General features: G+C 39.5%; 1 pseudogene; it reads left to right on the top strand.

Moving 5' to 3' along the window:
- Window positions 1-21,444, top strand: part of LOC102431822 — a 58,812-nt pseudogene extending 37,368 nt beyond the window's left edge.
- Window positions 21,445-21,647: the final 203 nt, after the last annotated feature.

The following is a 21,647-nucleotide window of genomic DNA, read 5'->3' on the forward strand; positions in this document are numbered from 1 at the left end:
AAAAGGCTAATATGAAAATTTACTGAACAGCGGAAACACTGGTTGCTATGACACGCACTGGGGCAGCCAACCACCAGATCTGCCCCATAAGCCCCTCCCCCTGGCCGGAGGCCCCCCTGGTTAGCCCCCACACCCCAGGCTCAGGCTTTGAGTATCTGCCTTCCCCTAGCCGCTTGGTCTCCAAGCCGAGGCTGCTCCAGCGGTGAGCTGCACCCACATTTACAGCACCCTGGACCAGACAACCTGCAAGATCAACCTGGCCAAGTTCACCCATGGCAAGTGTTCCACCCTCATCATGACTGACCAGGCCGCCTGGGGCCTGGACATCCTGCTGCTGGACAATGTCATCAACTTCAGCTTCCCCACCAAGGGCAAGCTCTTCCTGCACCGCGTGGGTCATGTGGCCCCGGCTGGCCCAAGTAGCACAGTCTACTCCTTGGCGGCCCCAGATGAGGTCCCCTACCTGCTGGACCTGCACCTTTCCTGGGCCGTGCCCTTACCCTTGCTCCCCCCAGGAGGAGCCCTCAGATGTGGTCAGCGTGGACGGCATGCTAGGCCGGGTGCCACAGAGCATGGTGGATGACGAGGACTGTGACTTGGGGAGCACCCTGGAGGCATCGCTGGAGCTGCGGGCCTGGGTTGCGTGGCGGACAACACCCAGCAGTAGTACGTGCGCTCGCCAGAGTCCATCAAGTGGGCCAAGGAGCTGGACCTTGCGGGCTGGGCCTGCACCCCCTCTTCAATTCGAGCTTCGAGGAGGAGGAGCTGCAGCTGCCGAGGCTGGTGGACAGCATCAAGCAGTACCTCTCGCGGGCGACCATCTTTGAGATCAATGCCTCCAGCCGGGACCTGAGCAGCCAGGTGATGCGGGCCAAGCGGCAGCTTCTGGTAGGAGCAGCAGGAGGGCCTGGCTGGCCCATACCTGAGCTGCCCATCGCCATAGGCGGAGCAGTCTGGGAAAGAGGAGGAGGAGGGGGTGGTAGGAGAGAGCGTGGAGGACATCTTCACAGAGGTCGTGGGCCTGAAACAGCAGCAGCCAGGACCTGAGTGGGGAGCGAAGAGGTGGAAGGAGAAGGCCTGGCCGCTGGACCAGGATTTCTATGTCCGCTCTCGGCCCAAGGACTCAGACAGTGAACGGGACCTGGGTGTTGGTGGGGACAGGGGCGCCTTTGAGCAGTAGGTGGCTGGCGCTGTCCTGGACCTGATGGGGGACGAGGCCCAGAACCTGACCAGGGGCCGACAGCAGCTCAAGTGGGACCGGAAGAAGAAGCCGTTTGTGGAACAGTCAGGACAGAAGGACAAGAAGATCAAGACAGAAAGTGGTCGCTACATCAGCAGCTCCTACAAGTGGGACCTCTACTGAAGTGGAAGCAGAAACAGAAAATCGCCATATGCTCAACGCCTGAGCCCAGGGGCCACCAGCAGTCAGCCCTGTTGGTGGTGCTGTTGGTGGTGCTGTTTTGGCCCGAACTAGTCAGGGCATGTGCAGGAGGTAACCAATTGATGTGTCTGTCCCAATCAATGTTTCTCTCTCTGTCTCTCACCTTCCCTCCTACTCTAAAAATCAGTGAAAAATGTCCTCAGGTGAGGATTAACAAAAACATACAAAATATGCATACATACACACATATACAAAAATACATGAATATTGGGGGGCTGGAGGGCAGGGCCCCACATGTGCACGGATTTTGTGCACCAGGCCTCTAGTATGTATATAAGTTCCCTGGTTAATCTTCCCCACCTACCCACAGACCCCCACCTTCCCTCTGAGATTTGACAGTCTATTCCATGCTTCTGTGTCTCTGGATCTATTTTGTTCTTCAGTTTTTTTTTGTTCATTAGATTCCACGTATGAATGGGATCATGTGATATTTATCTTTGATTGATTTATTTTGCTTAGCATAATACTCTCCAAGTCCCTCCATGCTGTCTCAAAGTGTAAGAGATCTTTCTTTTTCACAGCTGTGTAGTGTTACATTTTGGAATAATATTGTAAAATACTAAACCCGAGAGACAGGTAAATGTACCACGGCCTTTTTAGCCACTCATCTGATGGGCATTTGGGCTGTTTCTAGATCTTAGCTATTGTAAATTATGCTGCTATGAACACAGGGGTGCATACATTCTTTCTGATTGGTGCTTTGGGTTTCTTAGGATATATTCCTAGAAGTGGGATCACTGGCTCAAATGGCAGTTCCATTTTTAATTTTTTGAGGAAACTTCATACTGTTTTCCATAATGGCTGCACCAGTGTGCATTGCCACCAGCAGTGTACTAGGGTTCTCTTTTCTCCACATCCTAACCAGCTCTTGTCTTTCTTGTTTTGTTGAAGATAGCCATTCTGACAGGTGTGAGGTGATACCTCATTGTAGTTTTAATTTGCATCTCTCTGATGATTACTGACTTTGAGCATTCCTTCATATATCTCTTGGCCTTCTGGATGTCCACTTTGGAGAAGTGTCTATTTAGGTCCTTTGCTTATTTTTTTAATTGGATTGCTTATCTTTTGTTAAGTTGTATGAGTTCCTTACATATTTTGGAAATTAACCCCTTATCAGATGTATCATTGGCAAATACGTTCTCCCATACAGTGGGCTTTTTTTTCATTTTGTTGATGGTTTCTTTTGCTGAGCAAAAGCTTGTTATTTTGATGTAGTCCCATTTGTTTATTTTCTTCTTAGTTTCCCTTGCCCTATGAGATGTATCAGCAAACATATTGGTATGAGAGATGTCTGAGATTTTGCTGGCTACGTTTTCTTCTAGGATTTTCATAGTTTCATGACTTATATGTAAGTCTTTTGTCCATTTCAAGTTTATTGTTGTGTAAGGTATACATTGGTCATCATTTCATTTTTTTTCCCTGAACCTGTCCAATTTCCCAGCACAATTTAATGAAGAAACTTAAAAAGTGATTGAGTTTGAAAGTCTAAAACTCAATGCCAATTATACATCCTCTCATTTAATGAATTCTTAGTTTTTGTTTAACCAAATTCAGTAAGGATATTTAAGAAATCACTTCCTAAGCCTCTTTGGGTATTTACTTTTATTCTGAATACCAGAAATTCAAAAAACAGGATGAAATGCTTATGCTCAGGAAGGTGTAGAGTCTAAAAGTTTACATTTTAGAGTAAACTACAACACATCTAAGAAAAATAGAATGTGAGATGAGGGAACAAACAGAAAAAAAAATCCCAGCATCTTGGGATAAAGCTGTCATTAGTGTTTACATTGGTGATTAGGGCATGTGAGTGGGAAAGGTTTATGGACAATTTACTTTCTTCATAATGATCTCTTCTCTTTCTCTTCCATCTTCTTTTCCTTTATAATGATAATTCTAGAAATTCATGCAGACAAGAAAGTTGACAAACCTAAATGAATATCAACCACCTTATAATAATATTTTTGGACACTGTAGAGATATAGGCATCATGGGAATATTCTCACTGAGAGCTCTCTCTCTGACCCTGTTTTATGGGAATATAATTAGCACTTGTGTTATAGCCATCTATTAAGCTTGATGCTTTGACATGAGTTCTAACAAATTTAGAAATTATATCAATTTCCAAGCAAAAGTACTGCATTTTTATTATTGGACTTGAAAAAATTCTTACCCGAAGATATTTTTTTCATTAATTTTTAGAGAGAGTGGAAGGAAGGGGGAGAGACAAACAGAGAGAAACATTAATGTGAGAGAAACACATTGATTGGTTACCTCCTCGACATGCCCTCCCCCATTAGGGCCTGGGACCGGGGATTGAACCTGCAACCCAGGTATGTGCCCTGGACTAGAAATCAAACCTGAGACTCTTCAGTCTACAGAGTGACACTCTAACCACTGAGCAAAACTGGCTAGGGCTATTATTGAACATTTCTTAATCCTGTTTACCACCATCAACCTTCCAAAGGAATCAATAAGCAGCGCTGAGTTGCAATGTGTACATTTTTTCAGCTCCTTTAATAGGTTATTTGTCTTTAAAAGGTTTTCAAAGATTTTTGTTTGAGCATTTCAGGTTGAAAAATATTATCTAGTATTTACACATGTCTGTGTTTACTCTCTTTAATTGTGAGTCAGATTTAACACACAAGATAGCAGACATTTGTGCAGTCATGATTCACAGGGTGTAGAATGCATTGTTTTTCTTAGGCTATAACCCAGTGAGTGATGCAGGACTCCAAACGCAATGGTTGACCACACAACAAGTTTCGGCACCATTGCTTTTGAAAACCTTTTTGGTCAAGTGTAGAACTTTTCAAAGATTAAAACAGATTTGAGGTATCAAAAGGTATTTTGATGGTCTGCCAAAAATCCCATGAAGATAAGCTTATGCACCATAAAATTTATCTTTTCCCCCCCAACGATTTTAAGATATGACTTTTAGAGATAGATTAAATGTTGATTTCCTTTGTATTTGTAATGCATATTCCGAATTACTGCAATAGGTTTACTATGGAGTTTTGCTTGAATACCAGGGATCTGAAGGCTGGCTTGGTCAAATGACTTCCAAAAGTGCCCTGGTTATTAACATGCTTAATGTTGTAAGCCAGATAAAATAAGGAAGCTAGCAGAAAAGCTCAGCTTTCTTGGAAAGAGTGCACTATATTTTGCTCTAATTCACTCCTTGGAGTCTTTGCATGCTATTGGTTATACAGGTAAGACAAGGTCACAAAAATATCTTTGTGCTATTTCTCCAAGGCAGGGTCTCTGTTTTATACTGAATTCCATAAATCTAGATTTCCTTAAATGCTTAAATTGTCTTAAATTCACAAAAATATTACATTTTACTCTGTATTAAAGGTTTACAATCTCCCATCCAAAAACTCATGAGGCCAAAATACTTAAGAAATCAGATTCCCACCCACCCCTCAATTTTAGAAAGATATATTGTCCACATACTATACATTTTGTAGTGCTTTCAGCAAGGGCTCAGGTAAACACCATGATCAAACAGATTATTTTCCCTACAGACATATCAATGACCATAAATGACCTGTCTTCAGTTCAGTTTCGATCTTTTTTTTTACCAAAACTATGAAAAACACTGCAGTTTTTCAAAGTTTTTATTTTTTATTTTAAAATTTCAGGTAAAGAATTGTTCTATATCAGTTTTGTTTTTCTGATATAGCTTGGTAGAATTTTTGAAGCTTTTAAATATTTATCAATAAAAGGAAGCATAATAAAGTTGTTCTAAAATATTAAATTAAATGCTTATACTATTTTTTTTAAATTTAGAAACTTTTGTTATTCTAGTGTTGTCATAGATGGTAAAATATTACTTATAACCAGTGTTCATGGACATAGCATCAGTATTTGCTTCATAATTATAAAAAATAAGATAAAATTACATATTTAAATTTTTATAAATTTCCACTGGGAACATTGCTTACTGTCATACTGGACATACACATCATCACTTCCCTCCTCCAGAACTCTTGATTCCATCTCTTCTCCTACGCCAGGAATTACTCCTTTCTTTCTTGGATCATTTTGTATTATTTTCCTTCTTGATTATTCACCTGTGAGCTTGTTTTATATTGTTCTATATATTTTTTTAAAACTGCAATAATATTGAAATTTGCAATTTCAACTGAGCCCTGCAATAAAATAGATGCTGAATTTCAGAGTAGGTGCTAAACCACGTGCAGAATTTCCAAAGGAGTTTTAGAAAAAGTGGTTGCATGACTCTTACATTCTGCACTCACATTATGAATATAAAAAGGTCAGATTAAAAAGCAGAGTTTGGAGATTTCTTTGAAGAGAGCAGCCCATGTGAGATGAGCCTTCTTCCTTCCTCTGTTTCCTCTCATCTCAGGTGTGTGAGAAGACCTTCAAAGAGACCACATGGAGAGCACGATGGGTGTCTTAACAAATCCAGATGTGCAACCCCACACTGAAAAATTTAATGGGGAGACAATGATGGTTCAGAAAACCAAGTGAAGAAAAGTAGCTGCTGCTGCTGAAGGTCTAACTATGTTCCCAGGGTCTGTTTGGGCAAAGAATGCAGGAGTGTTTTCAGTGAGTTTGTTGAGGGCCATGAGTGAGAAAAGGCTGCTCTGGGGTCACTGTTGATTTGACCTAATATGATCATCTGCAGAGGATTGAAAAGGCTTCAACGGAGAGAAGAACCTGGAGATGGCCAGATGAGAGATTAAGGAACCGTTAGAAGAGAGCACATTCATCTGGTCAGGCACATGCATGTGAGAGGCCGCAAGTGTCGTGAATCAATAAGGAAAAAGTCCCACAGAAGAGACAGCTAAACCTCCACTGAGCCAAAGAGCACAAATCCAGCTTCCAACAGTGTCAGTCATATAAGCCCTTTCCTGTGCTCCTTATCTCCGTTCTTGTCTCCCCCCTCCTTCCCTTCTAACCCAGAAAAGATAAGTAAGAGCAGTCCTCGATGGGAGGGGAGGAGAGTGAGAGAGCATGAACTCACTTCATTTTCCCCAACATTTCTGTGTTGCCCAGGGAATTCACAGGATATTAATTCTACGGGCAGTATTGGATTTGAGGTTCCAGGGGTGGGCAAACTTTTTGACTCGAGGGCCACAATGGGTTCTTAAACTGGACCGGAGGGCCGGAACAAAAGCATGGATGGAGTGTTTGTGTGAACTAATATAAATTCAAAGTAAACATCATTACATAAAAGGGTACGGTCTTTTTTTTTTTAGTTTTATTCATTTCAAACGGGCTGGATCCGGCCTGCGGGCCGTAGTTTGCACACAGCTGGGTTAGACCTCTATCTATACATTTTTTCATAAATCCATAATTTATGTCTTTTGAATGAAATTGGGTGCTTTGACTCTTACATGGTACTGGACATTCTAATTACCAAACTGCCCCTTCTGTGCATGCCCGGTGACTGCATTTGGGCTCATTGCTTTATGTCATCTATAGGTTGATGACATCCAAATTTATATCCCAGCCCTGACCTTTTCCCTGAGTTGTGGTACCAACTGTGTATTTAATTGTCTACTTGACCATATTGTTACATTTGGATGGCCAGCGGATGTCCCAAAATAGGCAGTTAATAAATGTCCATAGCCCGTTTTCCCTCAGATCTGTGCTCTCTGTCTTGCCTGTGTCAGTAAATGGCACTTCCATTCACTCTCTGTCTTGGGTCAGGAAGCTAATTGTTACTGCTTCCTTTCCTTTGTATCCCACATCCAAGCCATCACGTCTTATCAGTTTTATCTTCAATATTTATTGTGAATATAGAATCTATCTGTACTGCAACAATCCAGGTGAGAGATGATGTTTTTGGATCATTCGGACAGATGTATGAGAAATAGATGGGTGGGACAAGACTGGAAAATTCCCACTGCACTCCTACAAAGATCAGAGCCCTACCTCAGATATTGTCACCTAGTATACTCCCTTTGGCTGACTCTGTCCTGGGTAGACTTGCCTCCTCTTGTTCTTGACACATACCTGAGTCTTCACTGACTCAGGCCTTTGAATTTGTTGCTTCTCTTGTCTAGACATTTCCTTGTTTATATATTGGTTTACTTGTTGATTTCTCTTTTCTTGATCCCTTGCTCCTGTAGATAATGTATGAGTTCTTTCCTGCTAAATCCTGTATTCCAAACAGTAGAAGACCAGTAAACAGTAATTGCCTGTAAATATTTCTTGGTTGAATGAAATAATGTAAGTAACTAAAGCTTCAAATTTAAATAGATAAAAAAATCATGCTGTGATAGAGCACTGGGAGTCTCGATGTCCACTCCTGAGTCCTGACTCAGCCACTTTGGCAAACTCATTTAAAAAACGTCTCCATATATTCTTTTCTTACTTCCAAATATGCAGCTTCTCGTGCCCATTAAACAAAAGCAAATGACAGCCCACAGAAATAAAAATGTGGGACATATATTTCCACATTGAGTTCAATATAGTAAAAAACACATAATTTCAAGCAAATGGTTTCTTCTTAGTAACAGTGTCCTTTTGATAAGATTTCACACCACAGGAAATCCATTACAATAAATATCTGTTCCAGTATCTGTCCATTTAGCAATAATTCTCTTTATGCTTGGTGCTTCTTCCCTAATGGCCTGTCCTAGGGACCCTCCTTTCATTCCCTCTGAGATTTCTGGAGTTTATGCTCTGCCTCTGAGTACTGGGTTGTTGTCATGGTAGCCTTGCTAATTTTGCTTATATTTTTTTCTCCATATTTTCCCACAACCTTTGAAAAGACCAAGTTAAATATGTGCCAAAGGCTATTTCTGACTTAATGTTGTAGGCATGAAAATATTTCTTTTCTTAGCCTCTTGAAAAATGTTAAATGGTGGTCCCAGTGTCATTGATTGAGACTATTTGTTTATTCCCAGGGCTGAAAGTTAAGGCCATTCTATTTTGATAGAACTATTTATTTAAAACAAGCTTGAAATCAAAGACATCTTATACAGTATGTAGAGAATGCTGTTTAACACAAGTAATCCCAAAGTAAATAATTTATTGGATTACTTGGCAGGTTGAGAAATGAAGGTAGGATTTGGGTGTATTTGGTCTGCCTTTTTCTTTTTAATTACTCACTAAATAAGTGCATGTGTTGTGTGAGTTTAGAAGAAAACAAAATCTTAGTGAAAAGAAGATATTACCCTGGTAGTGACCTTAGGTGGTCCCAAGAAAGAACAGATCCTATCCATACCCTGTAGCATGCTCAGCCCTGCTGCATGGTTGCATGGTGGCAGTCAATTTTGTATCTCACAGATAGCTTTGCCAATAGAAAACTAGCAGTTACAGATTACAAACATGAAGTTTTGTTCTTTATTATTACTTTTCAATGAGTTTTTGGATTGCTATTTTTTTGTTGTTGTCGTAAAATACATCTTCACAAGCCCAGCTGCTCATGGACCCATGTCGGCTGCATATCCTGCTTCCTTGGAGTGTAGGTTCCTGTTGTTAAGCCCTGAGAAACAATACTTATTCATTTATTTACTTTTTGTGTGTGAGAGAATCCTGATAATTTTCTCTTCCTGGTAAAAGGAAGGAAATAGGCTAACCAACAGGAATTATTTAAGTAGACCATAAGAAGGAACGCATTGACCCTGGGCAATATAATGCTGACAAAAAATCCTAGGAGTTGTAGATGGGTAATTGATAACCACCTGTTTGGGAAGGATTTGAACATTTAATCAACTCAGTATGGAGACCTCACTTAGGCAGAGTCACAGTTACTGGTCTACCAATTCTAAGCATATTTCAACAGGAAACCTTTGGAAATGTGAAGCAGGTAGGTTAGGTCAAATGAAAGGAAACAGATTTATAGAGCTCATTATATGAAAAGTAGTACATGATTAAAATATCATCAGATGGGTTTAAATGAATTTATGGGTGAAGATTCATTGTACATCATAAAGGAAACCATGAACATTTGAAATAGATACCCGGTCTAAGAAACACACTTGCTCATAGCCTCAAATATTTTGGAATTGACAACATGCACAAAATGTACCTTGTTGCCACTCTCAGAAAAAGCGTATCAGACTAACTGGCTCATTAACTTGACCTATTATGGCATTTCTTATGTTCTTACGTTCCTATGACCTCCTTGAAAGCTCATTTGGCCTTGAAGGTGAAAAAAAAATCTCAAAATTAATAGGGAAGTTACCAGAGTGTGTTTCCTCAGGCTTAGCAAATTGTCAGTTTATCATTGAAAGAATAGCCTCTACCAGAATCTTTTCCCCTAGACCAGTGGCAAAGGGGCAGAGAAGGGGATTTTGAAATTACTGCCATAGACTGGGTTTCCTCCCTAATTCTTGCCTACCATTCATCCAGACACAGAGTAATCTTCAGTTCAAATATTTATATAATCTCAGATGAAGAAATAGAGATTGCATTTCTTAAGAGTTTCAGGGTAGCCAAAACCAGTTTGGCTCAGTGGATAGAGCGTCGGCCTGTGGACTGAAAGGTCCCGGGTTGTGGGCACATCCCCAGTAGGAGATGTGCAGGAGGCAGCTGATCGATGTTTCTCTCTCATCGATGTTTCTGGCTCTCTGTCTCTCTCCCTTCCTCTCTGTAAAAAATCAATAAAATATATTTTAAAAAAAGAGTTTCAGGGTAAGGCCTGACTAACTAGACACAATAGGCAAGTCAGGTGTCTTTCATTTCTAGTAAGAAAATCAAAACTGACTCAGCCTAAGGCAAATAAATCCACTTGAAGCAATTAAGAAAGCACAAAATACATCTTTTTTATTTTTAATATATATTTTTATTGTTGATAGTATTACAGATGCCTCCCATTCCTCTCCCCACTTTTACTCCCCTTCTCCCAGCTCCTACCCCCCCCCAGGTCTTCACCATCCTATTGCTCATGTCCATGGGCTATGCATATAAGTATATACATTCTTTGGTTTATCTCTTCCCCTCATCCCCACAAAGCAGTATGTGTCTATTCCATGCCTCCCTGCTTTGGGTCTTACTTTGTTGGTCAATTCATTTTGTTCGTTAGATTCCACAAATAAGTGAAATCACGTGATGCTTGTCTTTAAAGGCAAATGCATCTTTATTTCAAAATATTGTAATAATCTTAAAGGTTTTCTCTTTTGAATGCATATGATATAATATAAAAGTAATTAGTTACCTAAGTATGATTGCTTCAACTTATGTCTACGATGTATAACATTTTATGGCCAGAAGAAATAGGATGGGACAGAAATAATGTGTGAATAGATCTATATTGATGAATAACACCAGTACATGAAATGTTTTTCCAGAAGGCAGGTACTTGCTCCAGAGGTGGTTGTCTTTCACCTGGTTGTTATGCCTGAAAAAATTAATGCTTGTTCTGCAACTATAAACCAGCCTGTAAGGGAAAGCATCCCTGCCAACAATGTTTGAGTCATTAGAAGAGTCGACTAGTTGTTCCCCTGTCCTTTCTGCGTGGCTGAATTCCCTTAATGACCAATTCATTGTGTGTCTTCAAGCATGACACCTGAAAAGCTGTGATCTCTTTAATGAAGGATCCATTAGTTTTTCAAGAATGTGAACATGTGAAGTTGAAAAACCTATTCAATAAAGTATCTCCTTGAAAGAACTCGAATCATGCTGTGAAGTACATTTACACAAAATATAAGTTATTCATGCATGTTTAACTGAGCAGAATGGCTTTTTGGAGTCACATTAGCTGACCCTGGCAAGAACCCGGGCTCAGTTTACTAAATACTTTCCAGTTTCATACAATTGCTAAGATGCCATTTCTCTCTTCAGCCCACATTTATATATAGCAGAGCATTCTTTTTTGGAGAAGAAGCTATTGTACAGTACTCTTTCTGATTTCTTTGAACCTTGGAAGCACCCTGTCTCCAAGATTCCATGATCATAGGCAGCCACCCTGCTGTTGTGTGCAATGTACAGTGGCTTTATACAAATCTTTCTGGTGCCATCGGAAGTGACTCCCAGGAGACAAAACCCAGCAACGACCCCGAGCATTACCTCTTTGTATATTCACCTCTGCATTTTATCTTTGCAGCTCTAAACCTATTCAAAGGTTTTTCTGTTTGAGCTTCTGAAATTTAGCATATCCTCTGCTGAATCGAGGGAGAAAAAGATGTAATTATAATACATGAACTGCTCTTGCTCTGCACATTAATAGAGTAATAGAAAATATGAGTTTTTCAATACAAAAATAGGGTTTTGCTGTTATTTCACATATTTAAAAATAATGCAGTATATCAGGAATTAATTTTAAGGTAGTCATCTGTGATCCATCACCATTAAGTCACTTTTACCAAGGAAAATAACTTGATATACTTTCTATATTATTGAAGGAGAAATAAAGTATATTTCATTTTAACACTGAAATCCAATTTTGTCCCACAGTATAATTGAATTAGTAATATAGGAAGGTATCTCATAATTGGTTTTTATTGTATTTTTTCCCTAAAGTTGCATAATAAGTATCAGCTCTTATAAAGGCACTTACCTGCAAGATCATCTGAATAGTTGTTTTTCTGAGTATATTCCAGAGTTTCCATTGACTATGTTCACTTGGGAGTTTTCTAGTTTAGTATTTTTTTAAAATAGAATTAAATATTTGAACAGTAATTGTTTAAAAAGAATTGGAGTTAATAAAGAGTTTGGTGAACAAAGAGTTGGTCTATTACCCAATTTTTCCAAGTTAGAAAGGGTTGGAGCTAATGGTTTTGATGATCTGCCTGATGACAGTACTATATGCACTGTTACAGCTAGGGCTTTGCTTGAGTTGAACACCTTGGATGTAGACATGTGTGGGCATATGTGTCACCCTGTCGGGCACTGCCTACTCATTGCATGAAGGACAGAGGAAGTTTCCTGGGAGAAAATGCCTGCTGAGGAAAGAAGAAGGGAGGCAGCCAAGCTTGACCAAATCACAAAGACTTAATCTTCGGAAGGAAGTAGGGAATTTGAGTCCAGCATGGAGCCTTGCTCTTTTTTGATGATTTGTTTTCCAGTCTAGACCCCTGTGGACTCCTTCCCGTGGGTTCCTTATCCGGTGAAGAGTGTGTGTAAGGAGCTTGGGTGGGCGTGTGAGAAAGAAGGACTTTGAGTAAAAGCTGAAAGAGCTGAATGACCAGGGATTCTCTCAGACATAGATGTAACACAAAAAGTAGAAATAGGAGTATCCCCTTGCTTCCCCCGAAACCGAACCAAAACAGAAAACAAAAAAAAAATACTCCAAACCAAAAAACGCTGCTGTTTTGATTGCCTGTTAAAGGGCTTGTTCATCTGTAGTGTGTGAAATCGTGGGGCCAAGTGGGAAGGAATGTAGCTCAGCAGAAATGCACCATTGTCATTCCAACTCTGTTATTGAAACGACAGGCTGAATGAAAAGGCTAACTTTGTATTTAACCTACTTTTAAAACTCAATGCAGTACTTACTGAAAAAGGAGAAAATTCAAATGGGAGAAACAGATTATTTTTTATGAAACTAGTGAATTTGTGGAAATAGGTATGCATTAATAGCATATGGAAAACAATTTAAAAATCATAATTATGATATCTGCCTAAATAGTCCTTTATAAAGGGGGGCCAACTAGCGAAGATCAGGTTACTCAACTTCTGGGCCGATGCTATATGAGGGATTCATGAGATGGTTGTGCCCAAAAGGTCATATTTTGTAAAGGGGACTAACATTATCTACTAGTAAAAATGGTAGAGACAAATATAATCCAAATTTTAGTGAGGTCTCCCTTCCTCCTTCCCTTCTAAAATATAGACTCAAGTGGAATTGGCTTGATTAACTCCAAGCCATATGTCCTTGGATGCTAGTATCCTTTTCAGGTCTCTGGAGAGTCTGAGGAGTGGCTGATGTTTTTTAAGTCATCTCTGGCTTCAACTGGTCAATTGCAACCATCAGCTTCATGCGTCATTTCACTATTCCCAGGGTGCTGTCCTCTTGTATGCCTTGGTGTCCTGATGTGACAAGGTTTATTTTCCTTGATTCCCTCCCCACATACCCCGGTAAACAAGTTCACATATATAGTGAACTGTGGAGGCATTGTAACACAAACAGCTTAAATTATTATACAATTCATTTATTCTCTAGAGCAGTGGTTCTCAACCTTCCTAATGCCGCGACCCTTTAATACAGTTCCTCATGTTGTGGTGACCCCCAATTTCATTGTTACAAATTGAACATAATTAAAGCATAGTGATTAATCACAAAAACAATACGTAATTATATATGTGTTTTCCAATGGTCTTAGGCGACCCCTGTGAAAGGTTGTTTGACTCCCAAAGGGGTCGCGACCCACAGGTTGAGAACCGCTGCTCTAGAGGGTAAGTTTCCTCTGAAGTCTCCAGTCCCCGAAGATATTTGTCTCTCACCCAATCTCTCTCCTTTCTCCTGGCCCCAGGAAACACTGCCTCATCCCCCCAAATCTCTTCCACTTTATTAAAAAGAGCATTCTGTGTCCTTTCGTGCTTAGTCCTGTTTATGGAAAACTTGCTCATACCCTCTGCTTGACAATAGCCTGTCTGCTCTGGCTCTTAGCAATTTTTCCTCCTTCACCATCTGTAAGGGGAAGGAAGGAGTCAAGTGAGTGACTACTCCCTGATAGGAATTAATTAACTTTCCTTAGACAGCAGAAGCAAATACTTTTCTTTAATTAAAACAAAAACAAAAACCCTACTAAATCTTCATAATGCATTCTAACTTTGAAAACTATAGCACCCCAAAAGTTTAAAGTTTATTCATTTTGTTTGTTTTATTTTATTGTTGTTCGTTGCCTCCCCCTGGCCAGCTATGCAAAGATGATAAGGTTCTGTTTACCATGAAATAGGAGAGAAGGGCCATGGTACAGCTAGGAAACCCCTTTTCCAAAATTTTTGTTTGGGATTATACTCCTGGCAAGGTATAGACATAATTACAAATTTTGGATTTATTTTTGAAACTATTCTTCCAAGCTATTAAAAACTGTATTTTATTTATAGGAGTTTCCCCTTTCCCTCTCCTTCTTCTTTTGCCACATCCTTAGTTGAAAGTGAATAATTAAGCACTTAATTGGATAATTTAGGTCTCTAATCCCCTTTAATTTAAATTGTACATATAAGATCATCCGTGTCTTACTTAATTTTACCTTTTGAAGATTCAATCATAAAGAACAGGTGGGGAAATTTTCCCCCCAAGAATAATGACATGGATAGAGAACTGCTACTAGTGTGCTTAATTCCCGAGACACTGATTGAGATAATTGCAGCAGAATTGAGAAAAAGCAGACGTTGCTCTTGGTGTCACAGGGAGATTTTCTTCAACAGTTTTGATATTCATTATAGGAACCAGATAAGAGCAACAACTCAGGCTAAAGTTGAAAAGAAATATGTGGTTATATCAATGGTGTTAGACCTGAAAGTATTTGTACAATTCGATCAAGTGAGTTCTGAAAAAAAAAAAAGACAGAATATTTTGCCTTTTATAAAAGCCTATTTTAAGGAAATTATGTACATCATGGCCTAAGGAACCTTAACTACATTTTTTTTTGAATAAAAAGCTACATTCCTACAATGTTGATGTTATGGAAACCTATAGAGGAGAAATTCTGATTAAAATTAATTCCTGTTACTATGAAAGTAAAAGGCAGCCAGCCAAAGTAAGGGCAAAATGAAGTATATGCCTTGAGGAAGAGCAGTTTCAGACGATAAAATTGTGAGTCTACAAGAGGAGGGAATTGAGATGATTTATTTAACTCAGTAATGAAACTTAAATATAACCGAAGTAATGGTCTCTAAAGTAACCTAAAGTTACTTTAAATCGTCCAACTGCAAAAATTTAATTCTGAATGTATTTTAATTTTTAACAAGAAGGTATATCTCAACACATTGAGTAACAAAAGGTGTTCACAAACATAAATTCCAGAGGATAAATCCATAGAGTGAAGTGGATGGCAGATACATACTCTAAGGCACTTTTGAAATTACATAGTATTTTAATGTGTTAAATTTTGTGATTAGTATGGAATTGAAATAGCCAACGAAGCTCTTAGTAAGGTAAGATGAGATCAAGATTTTTTAAGTGTAAAATTCAGTCCAATTCAATTCAGTCCCTGAATATTTTTGAGGGTTAGATGATCTCAGGGCCTTTTACACACAGTTGCATCCTGAGTTGTAGAAGACAGATTTATTTGCTGTGTATCGGCTGTGAAGAGGTATGATCAGAGCATTTGGATACATTTTTAAAATTTTTGCTGTCTCTCTCCTCTTTTTCTTGACTTTCCAAAAACCTTTCTTGGATATTATTATTTGCTATTTTTCTCTTAGCATTTCCAGGTTCATTATAGCATTTTAATCTCTATTCTAATGTGGTGAGTTGCATTCTTTATGGAACCAAGGCTCTTTCATGGAATAGTCTTACCTTAAATGACATTATATATGATGCCCTATTTTAATAAGGATCCTGAGAATGGTGGTGGTTTCTGAGAATTTCAGTGTGGAGACTATGTCTAAATTTTAATGGTTTGCATCTTGAAAGTGTATATAGGAGTGAGATGTGAAATTTCTTTCCCTGTGTGCATTTTCTGCTTTATTCTTGGTGCATTTATACAAGGATGTGCTGCACACATCACATTTTATATGGCATAATTTTACCTCACCCTGTGACCAGCTACATCATCTATTATCACCAAGTAATAAAGCTCTTGCCACTGTCACTCTAGTCTAACTTAATGTCATCTCCTTTGGCTACCAAAGTAGCTTTCTCATTGGTCTCTCTCCTGCCACTCTTGCTTCCCTGAGGTTCACGATTCACTTGACACTCAGAATGGTCTTTTGAAAGCCTGGGCCAGATTTGCCTGAAATACAATAAAGGTTTTTCATAATCTATAATAATAAAAGGGTAATATGCTAATTAGACTGGACATCTTCCGGACATCCTTCCTGACCAAGCCAGGGCCTGAGGGAAGCCAGCCCAGATCCCGGGTGCCTGCGGGCGGCCAGAGGAGGGAGGCAGCCCAGGTCCTGGGTGTCGCAGGGAAGCCAGTGCTGGCAGCTGGGGGAAGGAAGGCCTACTCTTGCATGAATTTTCGTGCATCAGGCCTCTAGTATTTAAAATAAAATTCAAACATAATTTTGTCCCTGACTCCTCCTTGATCTCATCTTGCACTGCTCTCCCTCTTGTCACCACACTCCGGGATCACCAGCTTTCTCCCAGCGCCTCCGAAGGCCTGTTCTTGCTGGGCAATGCTCTCCTCTGGTCATTAAGGACTGCCCCTTACAGCTACCCAGCTGTTGGTCACATTGTCCCATCTACAGATAGGCTCTTGGCAACCAATCCATTGGAAGCAGCCACATAAAACCATCCATCATATCACCTCTTTTAATTCTCTGCATGCACTCACACTATTTAACATTCATCTCCTTTATTTAATTTTGTTGTGTTTTGGCCATCTTGGCCTGATAAAATACAAGTCTTCATGCTTGAGGGCCATGCTTGACTTGCTCATCTGCTTCCTCAGAGCTTATGATAGTGTTTGCTATGTAGTGAGTACTCAATAAATAATTATTGAATGAATACTAGCCTTCCTCACATTTTCCACCTTGGATGTAAGACTATAACTAAATTATTGCAAATCTAGATCTATCCCCTGTGTAAATAATGATACGATGTATCTTTCCTATAAGAACACAGAATATAACTTACTTCTATTTTTTGACAATGAATTTCTACTGTCCTTGAACTGAAAGTAATTTGATATCCTTCTCATTGTGAATGTTACACATTTGAGTATGTATTCAATTTTCAGAATCAAAACAGATTGTTTTATCTTTACCTTCTATCTCCCTAATTTTATTTTCAATTTGATACATAGAAATTTAGGATCCTAAGGCCAAATGTTTTAAAGATCTTCCTACCTTGAAGATGGTCTGATTTTGAGTTTGTGCTGACTCACAAGGAAAGGAACAGAAAACCAGGGGCACTATTTTTTGTTGTTGTTGTTGTTTGTTTTTTTAAGTTGACCCTAAGTAACAATACTGAGGCTGTTGTGGAAACCAGATATCAAAATATATTTTGCCTAATGAAACTTCAGTGTTAATATTAGAAGTTAGAAGTAGTGCCCAGAAAGTAGTGAGGTTGGGAAAACAGATTTCTGACCCACTCAAGCTGAAAGTATAGGATGCATGTGGTTTTAAGATGATTCAAGCAAATAACTATGGCCTGTGTTCACAGGTGCTTATGAATCCAACTCATATTTTTACAGACCCTGTCAGAAAACCAGTAGTAATTTCTTTAAGGAGAGTGCGACCTTTAAATCCATGACCTATTCAAAGGAAAGACCTAGTCTCAGGTGGTGTTCAACCTGTAGCAGGACGACCATTAGTGGCTCATATAATCAGTTCAATGGGTCATGATCAGCGGTTTTTTAAAAAGGAAATGTAGTAGAATTGAGTCAAATAGGAGGTATCAGAGGGCGTTATACATTGTAAAATTTATAACAGTTTCATTAAAATTATCTATCAGTTTTATGACTATAGTATGTTTGGCAACATGATTTAAAATACATTTCTCACTGTGATTGGGGTCAACAATTTGTGAAAGCCAGCAGAGAATATTGGATTGAGTTGGATCAAGTTCATCTGACATAAAATGAAGAAGAATTTACAGAAAATTTTCCCAAGGGTATGAGAACCAGGCCCCAAAGAAGGGCAATGTGAAATTGTCACTGAACTCCAGTAAGTAGAAAATTGCTGAAATACAGAAGAGAATCCGTATTTCACAATTCCCTGAAACATAGCCTGGTGTACTTTGCCCATTGATGGTTCATAACTTGCCTGAACTTCCCAGCAAGGAGTTAAGCTCCCTGAAGTAGACGTGGTAATATAATTCTTCTGCATGTCTTATAATGCTGAGAACATAGTAGTCACATAAAACATGAATTGAAAAATAAAAATGTGAGTAACTAAAGGTCAGATATAATCTGCATCATTTTAGCTGGCCCAGCAGTATAACCCAGTAGTTTTGCCTGCTAGGTTTGTCTGTCAGTAGCATATATGTAAAATTTCTATCTGCACATATTTTCAAGCTAAATCTATTTTGAATTTATTAAAAATAAGACATGCTCCCTGGCTGGTGTGGCTCAGTTGCTCAGTTGGTGGGAGTATTGTCCCGTACACCAAAAGGTGGTGGGTTCAATCCCCTCTGTCAGGGTGTGTACGGGAGGCAGCTGATCGATGTTTCTCTCTCACATCCATGTTTCTCTCTATCTCTTCCTCTTTCTAAAAAAAATATATATATCAAATTTTTATAAAAAGGACCTGTAATAGTTACCAAATATCAAAACCACTTAAAAAATCCCAAATAGCTTATCATAACCCATTCCATTTTTAAAAACCTTTAAATCTGTGATTCTATTAAGGAAAGATGTCACATTATCCTAGTTTGGTTTGTTTCTCTTCATTATGGTGAGGTCAGAACCCAAAAGAGATTTAGATTCCTTTGTCTAACTCAGGTTTAGGGTCAGTTCCTCCTTCACTACCCAAAGTCACTGAGTTAAATTAAACAAGAGATTGCTGAGTTGAAGCCAAGCATGACTAACATCTTGTCTCAGACACATGTCAAGCTTGGTTAAGAATTAGACTCCCCTTTGTTATTTCGGAGACATAGGGAAGTCCCTTATAGTAGGACCCAGCATGAGTGAGCAGGTCTCATGTTAGTTTGAAGCAATTTACTTTTGTATTTCTCTATGGTAGTTCACAGCAGGTTCTTTTAGTAGGAATAAAAGGGCTTGCTCTGCAATCTGCTTTTATTGTTTCACTGAAGAGTAGAAGCAAAACATATTTCAATCAGAAGAATTATACCTGAGTGCTACAATCGGTGCCAGAGCCAACAGAGAGAGCCTTGATACATTTAAGGTCAGGGCTGATGTTTTAAGAGAAAAATGTTGGTGGTGAACCCAGGGGGAAATAAAATCCTAGGCTAGCCTAAGTGAGCTATCTCATTGGGTAGTAATCAGGAGATAAGGCCAGAAATTCCTGAGATTAGCTAAAATAGATAAGATTCCAGATTTGGAAAGAGAAAAAGACATTGCTAGGATACGCAGTGACTTCTATGGAACTCAAGTGCCCCTGTTTTATAGTGAAGCCATCTTTCTATTGATTAGTGTTAATGAGATGAGGGGGCCCCACAGTGATGGATTATCAAAGTCTACCTAATCTTGTTTTTTTACTATTTAATCTTTCTTGTTGCTATGGTTAGAAATATGTGCAAACGAAATCCTTGTTTCTTCTTCCACTTGACCTCATTCTGATTCATCAAATTGATTCTCTTACACTCTGAACTATGCCAATTATTGTGTCTGTCAAGCCATACATTCATTAGAATATTGGGGCTAATGGACATGCTCTAAGAGCACATTCATCTTCAGAGATACGGTAAAAGCTAATTCTTCTGGCTCAGCAAACCTTAGGTTGACATCTTGCCGCTCTTCTGCTGCCAGGAATATCTGGTGACTTAATGAAGCAAAGATCTTAAACACACAACTCAGTGGATTATTCAATATTAAGGTTTGCACTGGAGTCTGTGAAAAAGGATTAATTAACGCTTTCAGTCCTACAGAGGCACAGGCGATGAATGAAAACACAGAAGGACTACCAGGAGGGACGGTGTGTCAGAAGGATTACAGAGTAACTTGTACCTCAAGAGCCCATTGATCTTCCTTTTCATATGGCATTTAAAAAATAATCTTTTATATGCCCGTGGTAATGCAGCTGGATTAGTGGAGCCAACGGGCTGTGACTGTTTAAATATTAATTGGGACAGCAATGTCTAAATCAGTCGGCTTTAACCCTGACTGCATATTAGAATCATCTAGAGAGTTTTTAAAATTTGCAGATGCCTAGCTCCCACCCGCAGAGATACTGCTTTATTTGGTTGGGGCTGGTGCCCTGGCATCAGAATATCTGAAAAGCCCTGTCAGTGACTTGCATGTATAGGCAGCATTGAGGATCACTAGTAAATACATGCTAAAGCAGCATAGCTTTTTGTTACCAGAGTGTCTGACTAAATATCCTATTCTTTTAAAGAACATGTATCTTGTTCAAAGAGTAGAGCCAGCATTTCATTTTGTTCAATCCCAATTCCTTTGGCCTTTGCCACGTGAGCTTATTATGAGCTGGGCTGAATGCAATGAAAACATTATGACCATTTTCAGGAAAGCTTCTTTAATTTTCAAATTATACTCAATATGAAATTTTAGTTATAGGAAATCTCTTGCTTTTTGCAGCGTCATGGCATTTGTTTTATTAAAGCAAAAAATGCAAAATATACCCAGAGGCTCTTTGTCAGTCCAATAAACAAATGGACAAAACCATAAAACCTGTTTTGTTTAGTTAGTTCAATTGACTACAAATGAAGGGGACAATTAGTTACTCATCAATTTGTGGCAGAAAAAAAAAATCAGTGTTATTTTACATTATCACACACACACATGCACACACGCATACAAATGCAAACAAGAGACCCACATTAATTGTGGAGTTTGACCAAGTCCTCAGCCTTTCTGGGCTTTGTGGTCACACAGCGGTGGAGCTGTGATGGACATCGGCGACTTGTCTCACACTTGACTTTTCTGCTACTTGGGAAATAAATGGGTTCCAAGTAGCTAGAGAAGGTGACGAGGGGAACTGATGTGAGGCCCTTCCTTAGAAATTAGTATGATTTCTGTGTTTCTCGTCAGCCTCCTCCTCGAACCATGTGTGCTGAGTGTGCATGTGTGCACGAGTGCACTAGTGTGAGTCCTTGTGGAAAGGCTGGCGTTCAGCCTCGGTTCTGTCAGGAATCCATGCAGATGATCGTCCTGCCAAGGGTCTTCCCAGCAGCGATGCTGATTGCAGAATGGGTGACCTGCACCGTCATTGGGGCCCCAATTCCTCTTCTGTCTGCTCCCTATGACCTTCTGTTTCATCACAAATTCCTGCTAACGGTTTCTCTAACCTTCCAACGACGTGGCACCAATCAGAGCAGTGCTTTCGCCCCTTGAGTTAGTGCCTTTCAGATGGTTTCTCAGTAAAATGCCATGGAAAAGGGGAGAAGCCAAGGCAAACCAGAGGGTGGTAGGAGCAGGACCTCCTGTAGGGAACCTGGAACCAGAGTTGGTTAAACTTTTCCAGTCCTGTCCTACTTTTGCATCTCTTCTCATGTTCTTGTTTGCAAAAATGCAAATCTTCTACACTTTTGTTTGCT

This window comes from Myotis lucifugus, unplaced genomic scaffold (genome assembly GCF_000147115.1).
Source record: "Myotis lucifugus unplaced genomic scaffold, Myoluc2.0 scaffold_0, whole genome shotgun sequence".
NCBI classification, from domain to species: Eukaryota; Metazoa; Chordata; class Mammalia; order Chiroptera; family Vespertilionidae; genus Myotis; species Myotis lucifugus.